Here is a 17,989-nt window from a genome sequence, read left to right on the forward strand (position 1 = left end):
TGTGCATCAAAGCAGCACCTCCAGACACCTGGCACTGTCCTCATTGTCAGGACTAAATCCTAGGAGCATGCCTATCTGTACCTCCAGGGCACAGTCTCTGTCTCCTCTCAGATTCCTCCAGCTGTCCTGGCTGGGGATTCTTCACACATGGCACCAAGAGAGAGGAATGAGAATCCCAGGGCATTCAAACCATAAAGCTCTTCAGAGATTAAAGCTAATAAAAGGATTTGTACATTTAGCTTGCTAATTATATTGATGAGGGTCCTAAACTCCAGAAAGCTAAATTAACTCCAGTACTGAAGGTCACACTCCTGGGGAAAAAACTAGGCATAAACCTACATTCCATGACTAACTAGCAGCTCTGAGACCTGGAGACATGCTCATATCCTCAGGTGCAGCTATGCTGCAGACTCATTAATCTCAATGGGGGGGGGGTCAGGGTTTCTCACAAAGTTCCCCATTTGATTGCAATATGTTGCAGGGTTTGGAACCACTTCGATATCCTGTGTATTGCTCTTGAATTTCCAAGACCCTTTGTGACATCAACCTGAAGTGTGAGACTCAGTTCTGGTCTGAGTAGTGCCCTGATATGGGACCAGCTCGGTGTTCCCGTGCTTTATGTTTAGACAGACACATGGAAAGATTTTATCACTTATAAGCGATCTTATACCCCCTGGGTCGTGTCCTTCCAGTAATCTTATATTCCTCCTATACTTCCCCACAGAAACAAACACCCAGAGAGAGAAAATCACTTGTTTGAGTTCGTTCTGGCTCTAGACAGCAGCTTGAACCCAGCCTCTCACTCCAAATCATATATTGTTCCACACTGAGTTTTCTTTCTGAAAACTCAGAGGTTTTTTTTTTTTTTGAATAGGTAAATCACACAAAGGATTAAAATTCAAAAGTTATAGTGAGTTAAAAGTAAAGTAGGTCCCCCACGCCCTGTCCATTGTCCCTCTGTTCAGTGTTTCTCTGCGGAGACACCTGCTACCTGTTTCCGCATGTGCTTGCAGAAGTCGTCCATGCATTTGAAATGCCTACACATGCATTCCCTCACTCCCACCCCATAAATGCTAGCTTAGTGTTCATGCACAGCACCTGTATTTTTATTTTATATTATTTTGTTATCCTTACCTGAGGACATTTTTCATTGCTTTTTAACAGAGAGAAGAAGGGAGAGAGAGAAACACTGAGGTGAGAGAAACATTGATCGGTTGCCTCTCCTACAAGCCCAGACAGGGGATCAGATGCACCCGGATCAGGGATCCAAGCCACATCCCAGGTCTGTGCTCTGACTGGGAATCAAACCTGCAACCCTTCAGTTACGAAACACTTCTCCAACTTATAGAGCCACCCTGGCTAGCTAGCATACACTTTTTTTTTTTAAGATTATATTTTGGATTTCTTTCCACCTTGGTATACACAGAGCTGCCTCATTCTTGTTAAATGTTGCATAGAATTCATTGTCTGGATGTGTCATATATTATTTGAGCATCAGTTTGACCTATTTGTGAATGTTGTTTGTAAGTTTTCATTTATAAACAATGCTACAGTAAATATCCTTATATATGTGTGTGTGTGTATGTGTGTGTGTGTGTGTGTATAATTTCAATGTGTGGGAGTGTATCTGTAAGCTAACTTACTACAAATAAACTTGTCAGTAAAAGAGTATGTACACTTATATTTTTGAGCGAGTTTGTCAAATTACCCTACACAAAGGTTTTGCTGTTTTGTACTGCCTACAAAAAAATTGTGTGTTTTTCTGCATTCTTGGCTACAATGTGGTTAGTCGTTTGATCTTTGCCAACTTGAGGGTGGAAAACTAGTAACTCACTGGAATTTTATTGTCTTTAAATTTGTTATTAAAGTATAGTTGACATACAATCTTTTATTAATTTCAGGTGTACCTGAACTTTAATTTGCATGAAGTGTGTGCTTGCATAAGCATGCGTGCATGCATGCTTATGCAAGCACACACTTTTGTATGCTTTAAAAGCACACAAAACTTTTAAACACAAAAAAGTTTTAGGAGATTGGATTACAGCATGGGCTTCTGAAAGTCAGAGCTCTCGGACTATGTCTTGCTTCCATTTTGGGGAAACAGTTAATATAGTCCTTTCCTTAAGCTGGAATGATCTTTGAAGTTTAGAATCTTGCAACCCTAACATGTTTTCTGGTGTGGGTTAATTCTAAGGGGAACTATAATTATTAAGTAGCTATTATGTGTCAGATCCTCTATAGGTGCTCTCACACGTGCAATCACACCCATATAGAATATTCCTTAGAGCCTTGTGTGATAGATATTACGACCCACAGTTTTCCGTTGAACAAACAGAAGCCAAAATAATACTTTGCCAAGGTGCCAGAGCTAGTAAGAGGCATGCGCAGCCTGTACAACTTGATCAGAGTCTGAACTTATTTTCCCACTGTAGCCTGCAACTTCATGAATAGGATTTAAATTTGTTTATTCAGGTCTGTTATGGAATACTGAAGAGTTCCCAACTCTGAGTCCTGAACTATACTTCTCAAAGCTCTTCCCCATCTCAATTATTTCACACACTAAATTTGCTCTGGAGTCTCTCACAGGCCAACCTGCTGTATTTCCTCCTTTAACCCCAGCTGCATTTTCTCCTCTTCCTCCTAGAGGTGATGAAAAAAACAACACCACTCACACACATACATGAGACCTCACCTCCTCACAACTGTTAAGTGTACAGTGAAGTATGAACTATAAGCACAATGACGTACAGCAGATCTCTGGAGCCTTGTCAGATTATATAACTTCACATTTATACACATTGGACAGCAACTGGCCCCTCCCCTTCCCCCTGGCCCTGGAAATCACCATTCTGTTCTCTTTTTCTGTGAATTCGGCTACTTTGGATGCCTCATATAAGTGGAAGCAAACAGTATCGGTCCTTCTGTGTCTAGCTTATTTCCCTGAGCATAATGTCCTCAGTGTCTGTAATGTTCTGTGTCCCTTCATTTCACTATTCCCATCTTTTATGTAATTCGGCTTGATATATTTTTCTTTTCTTTTAAATTGTGTTACAGTTGTCTGCACTTACTCCCCACCCCAGCCACCACCACCTCCCTCTCTTGCTTCCACCCACCCTTGGTTTTTATCCATGTGTCCTACATAGCTGTTCCTGAAAACCCTTCCGCCCTTCCCAACTTGATATCTTATTAAGCTTTTCCTATGCTTCCTAGTCATAGCTCTACCCATTCTATAGATTCTGCTTTCTAAAACACAGGAACTGGCCCAGCTAAGAGAGATGGAGAAACTAAATGGAAAATAATAGAGATTCCTTTATCTAGGGGAGATTATAAACATGCACTTATTGAATTACTTTTGTGATAGCCACTAATGCATGTCTTAGACAAAGGAGAACTACAGTTTTAATGGAGAAGATGAGAGTAAAAGTCAGACTACAACAGACTAAGAAGGTACAATTGGAACACGTTGTGTCCTGGAACAACAACATCCAACATGGCAGCTGTTGGCCACATGCAGCTACAGAGCATTTGAAATGCAGTTGGTTCAAACTGACATGTGCTGTACATGTAAAGTATATCCTGGATTTTGAATAATGACTTAGAGCAAAAAGAAAATGGAAGTATTTTACTAACAATGTTTAATGCTCATTATATACTGAATTGATATTATTTTGAGTATATTGGGTTAAATAAAATATATTATTAAAAATTTACATTTTAAAATATAAGACAGGAAAAATTAAAATATATATGTGGCATTGCATATTATTCCTATTGGACAGAGCTATTCTAGAAGGACTCTCAGTCATCAAAGGACAAAACAAGGGCAAGGTGCTAGGGCCGGAAAAAGGCTGAGGGTCAAGGAGGAGGAAGAAGGACAAATTGGGGGAAGCAAAGGGGCCGTGAGGTCACACTTCTTTAATTTCTCCTTTGTCCTGAGGCTGTTCTGACTGTGTTACATGTACCAAACAAACATAAGCACGCTCATATGCCTATTTTATTATATTTTATAATTAATTCCATAATTTGGCTTTTAAAATAACTTATCCCTTTTCCCCTTTGGCTTCTTTATGATTTCATAAAATCCTAGTGCTTTAAGACAACTAGTTTGTGGTAATTTCGTACAGCGGTCCTAGGAAATTAATACCCTGGGCAAGAACAAATTTAGTTGTAGGAATAATAATTGCAGTACCCTAAAATCTTGGAAGTTTGACTAACTGGACAGAACCTATCAGTAAAGGCACCATAACTATAGCTTACACAGTAAGACTACATTCTTTCTTGAACAGTGTCAGTAGGCTATTTATTGCTGTTTTTCTAAACACTTTATTTACATTTACTTTTTTGCTTTTAGTGAGCTCACAGAAAATGAGAACACCTTAGGCAGTAGTTGAATAGCATTTTTGTAAGCAAAGTGACATTCCATCTCTAAGTCCAAAGGGTCAAAGCTTCTCCAGTATTTACCAGCCTGATAGACAGGATGCGACATAAAAGCCCTGCATCTGAAGAGTTTTCCCTTCATTCTCACAGACGACTGGAAAAGAAAGCTGCAGCCAGAAACGTACCCCATATAAGCAGTAGCCGCTCTACTTATCTCACTGCTTTTAATAGAAAACATTGCAAACTAATCATCTAATTATAAGAAGTGGCAAAATCAATTACAGTACCTTTATACTATAGAATAATAACCAGCTTTTTACAATTCATGCTTTTGAAAAACTTTTTAAAGACATGAGAAATCGCTCATATTGGGTTGAAAACAGGATACAGGAGTTGTCAGAGAGTATCACATCGTACGTGTAGGATTTTTGCACTAAACTGTTTATGTCACACGCTGTATCAAAAAAAGAGCTGCAGTATAAACAAATATACTCTAGTCACTAGATTTGCTTTTTGCAGTGGTATAAATGAGCAATTCTTAAACTACCTTCTGTGTATCCTAGGCTTAAGCAAGTGAGTCCATATCTGAGGATATTGGAAGCCAGTTTGTTTCAATGCTGAGAAGGGAGTTACAATGGTAACGGTGGGAGCTGAGAGTGTGCTCAATAAAAGGAACTAAGGCTCCTTGGAGAAATAGCAGATTCTAGGATTGGGTCAGGGAAACACAAGATGAGTCATCTTGTACCAGGGAGTAAGAAATGTCTTACACCACAGTGGGAACATAAAATAATACGGAAGCCAACTTAAAGAGCTCCCACTGGCCGAATGTGGCACAATGTATGCATCATAATAAATAATGACCATAATGGGTTATAGCCCATTAAATAAAATTAAAATCTATGAGGTCATAATTATATCAATAAATGAGTAAATAAAAAATGAGAAAGGAAGAGCCCTGGCTGGTGTGGCTCAGAGGATTGAGTGCCAGCCTGTGAACTGAAAGGTTGTTGGTTCCATTCCCAGTCAGGGCACATGCCTCTGTTCCAGGGCACATGCCCAGTTGGGGCGTGCAACAGGTAACCAATCAATGTATCTCTCACACATTGATGTTTCTCTCCCTCCCTTTCCCTCTCTCAAAAAATAAATAAAAATCTTTTGAAAAAATTATAAAGAAAAATAGTTCTTTAAGTAGTTTGCCTAACAGATATTAAAGGAATGATAGACATAGGGAAATCATTAATGGATACTAAAACTGGTGGTTGAGGGTTTAATGAGGAATGGAACATTTACATAGTCTCAAAGTAAAGTCACCTCCTTATAAATCACTACTACTTTAAGCGAGCCAACAGTGATGGTGGAGTGGGGGAAACTGGCAGACTCCACTTTAAGAAAGTGATCAGAGTTAACAAGCCAGTATCATTTGTCTTGGGGTGAGATGCACTGGGGAGGATGCAGCATTACTGTGGTGCTATTGCTGCCAAAAAGGCAGAACCCAAATCTGATCAGACAAATCCAAACCAAAAGACACTGTACAAATTAATGAGCCTGTACTCTTGAAAAATGTCAAGGTCAAACACACACACAAAAGCTGAAGACCTGTTCCAAATTAAAGGAGATTAAGAATTGTGAGAATTAAATGCACCTAAGATTTACGTTGGATCAAGAAAAGAAAATCTATGAAGGACTCTATGGGACAACTGATGAATATAGATTGTAGACTGTGAGTTGCATCAATGTTAAATTTTCTGATTTTGATCATTGTACTGTGGTTATACAAGAGGATCATTGTCCTTAGTCTACACACATTGACATCTTTCACTTACTCTCAAATGGTTCATACCAAATAATATGCATAAATATACACATACATGCACAGAATGATAAAATAGAGGAGGCAAAATGTATTGGTGAATCTGGGTAAAGGGTGTATGAGTTTTTGTGCTATTCTTACAATTTCTCTGTAGGAAACATTTGAAATTTTATGAAAATAAAAAGTTACAAAAGTAAGATATAAACCTCTATACAGCATGATCTTAAATTTGAAGAAATAAAACATTAAAAAGCATTTATTTACCTGGTTTACATACATAGGAGAGAACTGGAAGGAACTACAACAAAATATTATGAGTGGTTACACCCTCATTTAAATTTTAGGGTTTATTATAAATTTCTTTACTTATACTTTCAAAATGTCCTGGCCTCCTGCCACACTCAAAATAAAGCCCAGGGCCTTTCAGTGCCCCTCGACTTCTTCAGAGGGTGGTCTTGTTTACTACCGCTTCTAAACAGTCACCCTCCTCTTCCCCATTATTTCCTGTCCCCTTTTTTTGTGTTAGTGGTGTTAGCTCCTTTTAATGGCAAAACTTTGGAAACAATTAAACATCCGATCTCAAGGGATGGTTGTACATATTATGACACTGCTATATTCTGAATCATCAGGCGGTCTACACTCTGGAAAATCCATACTGTGTGTTATTTCCTCAGATGTGCTTGGCTGTCCTGTGTGGGTTTTTTTTTTTTTTTGCTTTTTTGTTTTGTTTTATTTTGCTTATGATCAAACTTTTAAGTGTCTTTCTTTTTCTAGCTTTCTTCGCTTTGCTTTTGGGCAATTAGACATAGCCAGCAGGACCCAGATTTCACTTCTTACTGCTTCTTTGCTTACTAGTCTTACGAATTTAGGGCAAACTTCAAGTTACTGATGCTCTAAGCTGTAGCTTTCCCATCCATGTAATGGGGAAAACAGTTAAATGCCTCCATGGTCAAATGTTGGTTATCTTCCAAACTCTCATTTGCTACTTTTTGGTGATATTTTCACACAGTCTCAAACAAGCTGCTTAATCCTCTGTGCTCCAAAGGCCTTTTCTTCCTTTTACTAAAAGAACATTTTCCAGGATGGGTGGGATTTTTTTTTCTTCTTTTTCTGTTTCTTTTACTGTCCAGGCTGAGAGTTTTTCCATGAGCACGAATGTACCCGCTTTATCTCCGAATCCGCAGTGCCTGGCACAGAGTCTGGCCAACAGCAGAGCTCAGTAAATGCTTATCGAAAGTGGGGAATTCCAATCCTAACATTTCTCTCATAACATCTTTTTTTCCCAGGTTTTAAGACATTTTATTTGCATATTTTAAAAATGTGCATTCCAATGATTAAAATCATCTTAACAAAAAAGTTGGCACTCTGATGAAACCCCAGGGCGCCTTGGACCAGCTTGGTTTTGACTCTGATTTCACTGTTGTCCCACTCGGCTTCTCCCTTCACCCACACGCAAGTTCTCTGCCTTCCCTGCCCGCCAGACAGGCAGATGGGAGAGGCAGGTGTGGCCTTCGTTGTCAGTAGTTCTCTGACATGAAAAAAGGCAGCACAGTCATTTACACTGATCAAACCTCTTTGCACCCCACAAAGTTAAACAGCTAAAAGAAGTAAAAAGGAAGGTGATGCTTGTGGAATATACACTGTACAGTGCCCATTGGTGGTGTGTATCTCATTACGATTCGCCCTTGCTTCTCCTCTCCATTGTTTCTTTGGAAGGCAGTGCATTTTTCTCTAGTGGCTCTGTCTTCTCCTCCTGTGCAGGACAGGAGTCCCATCTGCTCAGTGACCACTGCCCAGTCTCTCATAAAAGTTTTTGATCCTCTAACTAGAAATAATTTCTCCTTCTGGAGGGAACTGAGAGCCCTGATGGCAGGCTGCCTTGAATCGTCGTTGTCTGTGAGTGTTTGTTTTTGTTTCTGATTTACCTTCCCACTCCCTCACGCAGTGCTCCAGTCATATGCTTTCTGGGACTGCATCTTACTCATCTCGGAAACCCCAGCAGTGTCTGGCCCGTACGTTCCATCATTTGTTTAAGATACAATTCTCCTTGAGCAAGTTGCAGGGGATATGATTCACACATCTAACGTACGAGACAGTTTTTGCCTTTTTTGTGTAGGGCTGCTCAGCCAACCACTTTCCCATTGCACAATGAACTGGAGGGTGGGGCTGCTCCCAAGGTTAAAATCAGTCAGGGTTACCAGAAGCCATTCACCTTCCTCTGAATGACACATTAATTCACTACTCCACCCCAAATCCAGGCCTCTCTATCTAACCTAGAATATCAGGATAGGAATCTGAATCATTATATAATACACGCTCTGAGCAGGACAGGACATGATGAGAAGATAAAGTCAAACAGGAATGCAATGATAGTTTTATAGTTCCTATAGTCACAGAGTTTTTAAAGTGTTTTCTGACCATGGCAGCAATTACAGTTTGTTAAGGACAAAATATTGTCTGACCATGGCAGCTTGTACATATGGCTATTTAAGATTAATTGCATTAGTTGGCATTATATTATATTAAACTTACATTATGGATATAGGGCAGCTGGATAGAGATTTTGCCAGGGTCCAGCAGCACCTCGGTGAATTTTTCACCTGTGGAACAAATGTTTACTGAGTTTTTATCATGCACTAGCTCTATGCTAGCAATGGCTGATAGGTAAATAAGATAAACCCTTCATTAGCTCTTATTTTTTTCTTTCTCTATCAAATGATCCAAGCTGACCATACTTATCCTGGTCAACAAACTTGCACAATTGCTATTGGAAATGAAGAGATATTTATAAAGCAGTTTGGGTGTTCCTACAGGGACTATGTAAGAACTCCACGTGGTTTTTCTCCAGCACGATATTAATGTGTTAAAAATCAAGCATGAAATTGCATTTCTAAAGCTCTTTTGCATGTGGGTTTAAGTTTTTTTAATAGTTAAGTCCACTGAACCTCATTTGATTATGAATTTTTGAAATTAAACTTGTTTGCACCATTTAACAAAGAAATAGTGTTTTGATTACTCTTGGGATATAAACGCACCACTCTGCATGTTTCATGGAGTGGTTTTCCCTTTTTCCTTTTTATTGAGGTAACATTGGTTAACAACACTAGATAAATTTCAGGTGCACAGCACTGTAATTTGATATTTGTATACTCTCTTGTTTTTTTTTTTTTTTTTACTATTCAAAGTTCCTCTTCAATCTCACAAAACACTGGAACTAGAAGAAAGTTTGGTTGTCAGTATTGACCAAAACATTTCCATTTTGTTTAAATAACATTTGAAAGTGCTTCTTTTCTAAAGACTTGCGTTCTGGAGAATTTTTACATACCAATCTGTATTTCATTACTAATTACTAGTGTTTCATTTTCTCATTTTCATGATAGACATTATTGCCAATCAGAGCTTCCAATTATCATGATTAATTAGGATTAGCAGTAGTCAGTGTGGCTATTGATTCTGGAATCAGATGGCCAGGTTTGAATCTTTGCTCCACTACTAACTAGCTGTAGCCTTGAGCAAAGTCTCTCTGGGCCTCTTATTCTCATCTGTAAGTTAATGATAACTAGAGTACGTACCTCGTAAAGTTGTGAGGATGCCTGCATTATCACAACCTGAAAAAGGAAATGGGCTCCCTTTGTTATCCTATCAAACCTGGTGGGTTTCTATTTAATATTAGTGTTCTAATAAAATATTATTAATACTTTAGCTTGTGCATACTCATTACTGCCTTTCAAGACTTCCGATGAAGTTCTAAGAACCCAGATTGGGAATTTCTATTTGAGAATAAATTTCTCTTCTAGAGATAACGAGCTTAAAACCCAGAGAAGTGAATTGCCTATTAGTCACCAATACTAGAACGTGGAACTTTCAGATTGTAGCACTGATTCGGAATCTGGTCCGTAGGGTCGGTGCGTTGTGGTGGCTATGCACAAAGATACACGGACTACAGAAGTCCTGTGGAGAAAAATGGACAGCATGGCTGCTCTCTAAGTAAGAGAGAGGCCCCAACCCCGGCCTGGACAGGCTTTTATTGCTTTTCTGGGTACATTACATTGAGGATGGCCCTCATTTACTATGCACAGGTTTGCTGTAGGTGATTACCTTTTACAGATAACAAAGGAAAGGATGTTGCTAATTACTTCAAAGAGAAGGATATTACAGATTGGGGGAGGGGAAGTGGTTGGACTGGTTACACTTCATACTTGGAAGATTTAACACAGACTTTAGGAAGTTACAGTAAGCGCTCTCTGTCTCAATTCAGGGTGAGGGAGTTTTCGCAAAAGCAAGCCAGTCTCATAGCACCCTAGGTACAATGCAGGCCTGATTCCCTACAGGAGAACGTATCTGTGGGTGTGGGTCCTGTGTACCTACTCGATCCCCACTGGCCTTTCTGAGTGGGGGCTGGGCTACAATTCCCATGCCATGTGAAATGGCTCCCTACATAGAATCGGCATTTATCAGTCGAGTCAGAACCTTGTTCCTAATGCACCAGATGGTGAGCTGTGAAACGGATGCAGGAGGAGGACCTCAGAAGCAGCACTGTCATGGGTTCTGTAGACACCAAAAGCAATCAAGGAGTGAAATTCCATTTCATCTGGAATAGCAGAAAACCCTTGACATCTCCAGAATGTGGAGATTCTAAATTGTCATGTATTACTAAAGTACATATCTTTCTCTAGAAAATGCATTAAAGAAGAACTGAGAAATTGAAGTAATCCCAAAGTCTATAAATATTAGCCAAATGTAACTGATAAGGCTCTTAAAGTAAATCTGCCACAGAAATAAACTTGATACCCTATTATGATATAACATCGTTATAGAAACAGGAAACCATCAACTTGCCCAATGTGCAAAAATTCCGTTATGATGATGGGTGCCGATGACCAGTGCTGCCCATAATGTGCTGACGGATGAAGGCCAGGACGAGAATTGGTCACACTGCAGGATGAAGTCAGCAAGGCCCTGCTGCGGACCTTGTACACTGACTGCCGACTCTGGGCCCGCAGCTGAGCTCACTGGGTGCTACGTGACCTCCTCGGCCAGTCCTGAAAGTTTCCCAGTCCAGTCATGACTGCATGCCATGAGCCTTCTGGGAAGTCCCTGAGAAGCTGACATACGAAAATGATAAACTCAAGAATACCCAGGCTCTACTGTCCTCAGTGCTGGTGAAGACGCATTAATACTAAATATACTGTTGGGGGGGACTGTGAATGGATACAAATTGTGGGGAGGGCAATTTGATATTTTATTATTATAAGTTCAAAAATACACATTTCCTTTGACCAGTTAAGTCCACTTCTAGAAATTCATTTTAAGATAATAATTAGAGACACATTCAAACAGATATTCACAGCTCTCTCTCTCTCTCTGGTAACATTGTATAGTAGCAATATATAGAAAGCAATCTCAATGGCCATCAACAGGAAAATTATCTAAAATGTATTGTTTATTCATGCAGTGTAAAAATAAACAGCCATTACAAATGATATTTTAGAATGAAGTTTATTGATGTGGGAAAATAATGAGGATATAAGACTGAGTCAGAAATCAGAATACAAATCTATACATGCACAATATGATCTCATTTATAAGAAAAATTTATATCTTCAAATAGAAGAAAGACAAAAGGAAATACACCAAACTATAAACAATGGTATATTTTACAGGTGGGATTATAAGTGGTTTTTATTTTTATGTATGTTATAGAAGTTCCACATGAAGTATGTAGTACATTTTAATTAACTGGTTTAATTAAATAATATATGTACATATTTTGAAAATTAAATCTGGAGTGCAAAGGATGCCTAGTTCCTCTCCACAGAAACAACATTATTAATAATTTCTTGTGTATCTTTCCAGAGATTCTATGATATAGAAGTTATGTGTTATACATACATGTTTGTGTGTGTTCACATTTATTTCTTTACAAATTGGAGAATACTACAAACACTGTATTATACTTCACTTTTTTCACTTAGAAATACGTCTTGGAAATCACTCCACACTAGTAAATATACAGCTACTTCCTTTTTTTAATGGCTGCATAGTATTTCCTAGTATGGATGGAACAGAATTAATTTCATCATTCCTCTATTGATGACTATTTAAGTTGTTTTCTTTTTTGGCTATTATAAACAATGTTCTAATAAACAGCTTTGTATACATGTCTTTAAGAACAGGTACAACTATATCTGTACATTGAATTTCTTAATATACAGTAATTGAGTCCAAGGCTTATACAACAAAAAAATATACATACTCAAATTTTAAACATAGATTTAATGATCATAGCACACAACCCGGAAATGCAGTTTTAAAAACCCTTAATATAAAATCCTAAATATCTTGTTAATTTTTGTTTACTATGATTATTTTGTCTATTTTATTTATCATGCTGTGTCTCCCCATTATCGAACAGCATTCATTGTTTATTGCAGAGGCAGTGTCTACCTTGTCTATCATATTTGTCTCTATATTGGAAACAGTCTCTGACTCACACTGGGTAATTCATTAAGTATTGATGGAATGAATGAATGAATGAATGAATGGAAAAAAATTCAAATTTGTTTTCACTACTGGCCACTCACAATAACAGCACCTTTTTAAAAATCCTCACTGGAGCATATATTTATTAATTTTAGAGAGTCGGGGGAGGGAGGGAGAGAGTGAGGGAGAGAGAAAGCGGGAGAGAGAGAGAGAAACATCGATCGGTTGCTTCCTGTACATGCCCCTATTAGGGATCAAACCCGAAACCTAGGTATGTGCCCTGACAGGGAATCAAACCCGTAAACTTCTGGTGCACTAGATGACACTCCCACCTACTGAGCCACCCTGCCGGGGCAACGGCACATTCTCAAGTCCAGTGTGTTAGAAGCAGAGCCTGAGACAGGGATTTGGCTGTAAGTGATTTACTGAGGAAATGCTCTCTTAGAAACTGTAAGGGAGTGAGAGGAGGCAAGCTGGGCAGGGCCAGGAGGCAGGGACGGATGTCACTTAAGAAATAGTCTAGCACTGGCCTGAGCCAAGGGGCTCTGAAGCATAACTGACACCACAGAGTTGGTCTATCCAGGCATTTCAATCCTAAATCACCCAGTTTTTGGTTGCAGGCTGAGGGTGAGGAGAGACTACCCTCCTGGGAGAATCAGCTCGCATTCTTCAAAGGGCAATTTCTACAAGCCATCAGCTGTGAGCACTAGTAGCAACTGGTGGGTAGAAAGGCACCAGCAGGGCCCAACAGTGTCCACCACGCCATTTCAACCATTTCCCAGTTTTATTCATTCAAAAAGTTAATTCACAACTATGCTCACTGATGTTCCTAACTATTGATGCTAAATTTCCTCATTCCTTATCTAACATACAAGTATGTACAGAAAGGTAGCAAAACTTCAGATACACACCAGAGGTGATTGATAAGTAGGAAGAAACCTAAGGATCGACTCATCCAAACCTCTAAGTTCACAGGTACAGAAACTGAGGCTCAGAGAGGGGAAATGGTTTAGCAGAGGCTGCATGTTGCGTTGAGGCAGAAACTGAGTGAGGCCCCCAATCACCTGGTTCCCCTCCCAACCTCTCAAAATGACTAATTGCTGGTTTCCCCAAGGGAGCCATTGAGATGGGATTAGCTTGAATTCAAACTTCTTGTTTCGTTTCTTATAGCCTTGACAGTTTTTTCCAGTGGCAGTTAACTCTGAGGGTTGGGGGAGAGGAACCCTATAGGAATTAAAACTTTTGTACTGACTGGTGTATTCAAGTGTGAAATGGGACAAAGAACAGAATGGGTTAGACTTGGATGCTGTGTGGGGAAATTTCTTGACACTTGAGCACTCCGGATTTTCCGAGAAATGCCTCTGAGAGTTGGCTTTCCTCTGCGTTGTTGAGGCTGAGCAAAGAAATTATTTACAGTAGCTTTCCGTGGGGATCACAGTTCATCCTTCTTGGGTGGATTTGAAGATCCCAGCCCTCCTGCATCCTCACCCTAAGGAGGCTGGGCTCTGAAAGTTTCCCCTGGGGAGCAGGGGAAGTCTCAAGGCAAGATAACTACAAAGAAGGTAATTACAGTCTTCAGACAGAAATAGGGTTATGCTTAATTAACATAGTGGCTTCTTTCCCAAGGGGTCAACACTTGTACAAGTTCTTCTATGGATAAGAAGGAAGAAAGCAGACATTTCTGAGCCTAGAAGGATGTTCAGATCTCTTTCTTGGACTTATAATTTAAAAAGAGGACGGAAGGTAATGCAAATGAATGAGCTTAGTCCCATCAAGTTCTGACCTTCCATCTGGTGAAGAAGAAGAAAGAAGCTACCATTTATCCAGAATTTATAACATCCTGATAACATGGTGGATACTTCGACTTCCTTATCTCATCCAGTACCCCCCCACCACCACAATGCTGTGAGGTATGTTTGAAGAGCCTTACTTTATGGACAAGGAAACTGGCTATTCGGAGGGTGACTGGCCAAGGCCACAGAGCTGGTAAAGTCAAACTTTGATTGTAAAGCTTTAGCTGCTCACTTTCATTCTAAGATGACCAAGATGTATTTCTAGTGGTTTTTTTTTTCTTTCAGCCCTTTAAAATCTCTGGGTAAATCAAAGTAAGAATTTGGTATGGCCAAAGTACAATTCTACTTGTTTGTTTGCCAAAAGGTGTAAACCCATTTTGCTTTCTATCTCAGGGAAAATCGGCTCCATCTTCATATCTCAGCCCAAGGCCACCTCCTTGGGAATTTCTCCCTCCCCTGTGGGTTCCGTTGCTCCCTTCTTAACCTTCAGGTAATCCTCTGTTTACACGTTCTATATTTGCATCAGGCTTGCCCTGAGTTTTCAGGCTCTGGCATCCAGGAAAGGCTCAGTAAATGCCAGCTGCTATGAAATCAGGCTGAACCGAGCAGGGTGGTGACATGGTGACCACAGTGAGACAGCAGAGTTCCCGCACATTCAGCTGCTCCGGGATGCTCCTTCCTCCCGCAGCCACTGGATTCAAGCCACAAGTCCACATCTCTGCAGGGAAGAGGAAGGCAAGCCCAAGGCTCAGACACATGGCCCAGAGGCACTGCTTAGCTCCTACACTGCTCCTGGGCAGTATGACTCAGCCCTGCGCCGCCTTGTCCTTCCTGCTCTGTGCTGCGCAGAAACTCTCCAACCCAGAATCCTTTTTAGATGTCAAGTGTACAGCTCTCCATTTGCCTTCCCTGAGGAGGAGCTAGGCTTGGTGCCTGGGACAACACACCCCATATTTGCTCTGAATAAAATGAATAGCATTTATCACTTATCAACCCCTTCCTTTTTACATATATATGTAATTAAATTATTAAAATTACCCTGTGAGGTGATATTGCACCCATTTCACATACAGGAAAACCAAAGGTTGCTAAGGTTAGTGTGCTGAAGAACAGGGGCTTAAATCTGAGACGTTTGGCTCCGAACATTATATTTTCTTCACTGGGGAGCAAGGAGCATAGTGTATGCACTTTATAACCTATGTCATGCTTCGCAAAGAGTACTGTCTCTTACTGCATGGAATGAAAGGCCTTTCCTGTGGATAGAGGACAGTAGCATAAATCACAGGCAAGAAGCATCACAAGAGGCAGTTCGATAGGATGGGGAGTGTGGCCCAGAGCTTGACTGTATTTACTTTCTGTATCTCTACTGATAACCTCCCGGCACCAGTAAACCTTTCAGACATAATTCAAAAAAGAATTTCACATTCCAGCATGACTACAAACTTTATCTGTGCACTTCAGTTTGGGAGATTATTTCCCTAAAATATTTGCACCTGACATTGAAATTCTTCCATACTTTATACTTTGACTTTTTCCTCCTTTATGAATTCATTTGGGATGTGTTTATTACCTACCATGTGTCAGGGACAATTCTAGGTACTTATTCCATCTTACTCTCTACCTGCATCCATCCATCCATTCATTCCTCTATGAAGTCACTCATTATTAAACTGTGTGTAAGGAATAAGTTTACTGTGTGTAAACTGTGGAATTTCACTTGTTCTACATTTTTATTAAAATATCTCTAGGATAATTAGGGTGAAAGAGACCAACCATCCCTAGTACTTACCCTATAAGGGGTATTGGGTCCAGATGCATAGGACAGTGGAAAGTGTCAAGTTTCAGCCATGCCTTTTACTGGCTGTGAGCTGTGGGGAAATCACTTATCCCCTTAGAACCTCAGTTTTATCCTCTGCAACCTGGGGCTCACACCACTTACTGGATAGGGCTGTGGAGGATGTAAGGGAGTTCAAGTGAAAGTGTCTAGCAAAGGGCCCTGTTTGCCCAGAGTTCTCAGCACACAAAATTCTCAGCAGGGTGATGATGTAAGTCTCCAAGCAGCTTTCTTCCTGCCAATACCAACAGGCAGGCAGCTTAGAGGCATCTTGAGAGCGCTGGGCAGCACATGATCTCCCCCAGTCACCTCGGAGAGGCTGCGAGGCAGGGTTACATTAGGGCAAAACACAGTCCAGTTGCAGCCTTTGTCTTTTTCAGCCTGAGCAGAACACAGTTTGGGGTCACAAGGCAATGAAATTCCGATTCCCTGACTCAAGGGAGGGGATTCTTGGAAAGAGATGAGGGTGGGAGGGGGCTGACCAAGTCACTCTGAAGCTTTTTCTGTCTCCCTGTTTCCAAGGCCTCCTCAGGAGAGGGGCAGAGCTGCTTTTGCTTTTGTGATTCTGAGAAACAGCTGGGGCCCGGAGGGGCAGGTGGGGGTGGGATTTGGTCCCGTGCCCCTTCCTGGGTGATGCACTTCAAAATTTGACGGCTTCCACATGCATGGGGTGGGGGTGGGGGGCAAATTCCCAGAGTCAGGAGGAGCAAGGCAATCCTGCCCTTTGAAGCTCCCATCCTGTTTTCCAGCTGTGTGCACAGCAGAGTAGATGCTAAGTACGTTTGCTGAATGAATGCAAGAGCCCTAATCCAGGAGAAGTCGCACACACAAGCTGTCGTTTCACCACTGCCACACACTGCGGAAGCTTCCCTCTGGGGCAGTCGGGGCTGTAAATGTGTTCATTCCATTATGAACTCGCCCAGCAAACACCAAGCCCAACAAACCATGAGCAGTGCATTCTGTCTCTGTTCTCAGTGAGCTAACAACTCAACTGTCTCTTGGAAGGGGAGGTCACTACATAAATCTGTAATGGAAACCTGCAATCAAAGGAAACCTCCAACATGGGAACCTTTTATTTTCTTCGTGGCCTAGGCAACTCACCCCATAGAGCTTAAATCCCTCATATTCTCCGAAGGTCTCTGAGGTAGGTCTCTTTCTTGAGTCTTAGTTCCCCCAACTGCAAAAGAGGGATATTAATAATCCCCATGTTAGAGGTTTCAGGTAAGGATGGAAAGAGTAATGCCTACTGGGGTGCCTTGTAACAAGTGTTACACTTGCCAGTTATCAGCACTTGGGCCTAAAAACAAAAACAAAAACACCGAAACAAACGAAAACCCCAAACAAAACATCTTGAATTGGGGACCCTTTGTAGAAACTGCCCTTTGTTGATTGGATGACCTTGGGCAAGTTGCATAAACTCATTGCGCCTCAGTTTCCTCTTTCGTAAATAGGAGGTCACATTGCCTCCTTCCTAGTGTTGTGAGAATTAAAATAATGCATTGACACGCCCAGCACGGTGTGAGGCAACCTATGGTCTTCAGTACGTGTTATTATTATTATTTTTTTTTTACCCAGCACCAGTCCCGGACTTAATTTCCCCACTGGGGGTTGAGTGACAAGAATTTTCCTAGTCTGCACAATGCCCCCCACACCCACACCCAACCTCCTATCGCCTCATGCATGACCCCTGCC

General features: G+C 40.7%; 1 long non-coding RNA gene across 2 annotated transcripts in view; it reads left to right on the top strand.

Annotated features, from left to right (window-relative positions):
* Positions 1–1,586, top strand: part of LOC128626003 (uncharacterized) — a 78,887-nt gene extending 77,301 nt beyond the window's left edge. The window contains exon 6 of one of the 2 annotated variants that reach the window (XR_008389887.1): positions 1,165–1,586. This is a non-coding gene — a long non-coding RNA (uncharacterized LOC128626003). The remainder of the gene's footprint in view (positions 1–1,164) is intronic. The other variant, XR_008389883.1, reaches the window with a different exon arrangement.
* Positions 1,587–17,989: the final 16,403 nt, after the last annotated feature.

This window comes from Artibeus jamaicensis, unplaced genomic scaffold (assembly GCF_021234435.1).
Source record: "Artibeus jamaicensis isolate MK-2021 breed Jamaican fruit bat unplaced genomic scaffold, CSHL_Jam_final scaffold_1964, whole genome shotgun sequence".
In the NCBI taxonomy this organism is placed as follows: Eukaryota; Metazoa; Chordata; class Mammalia; order Chiroptera; family Phyllostomidae; genus Artibeus; species Artibeus jamaicensis.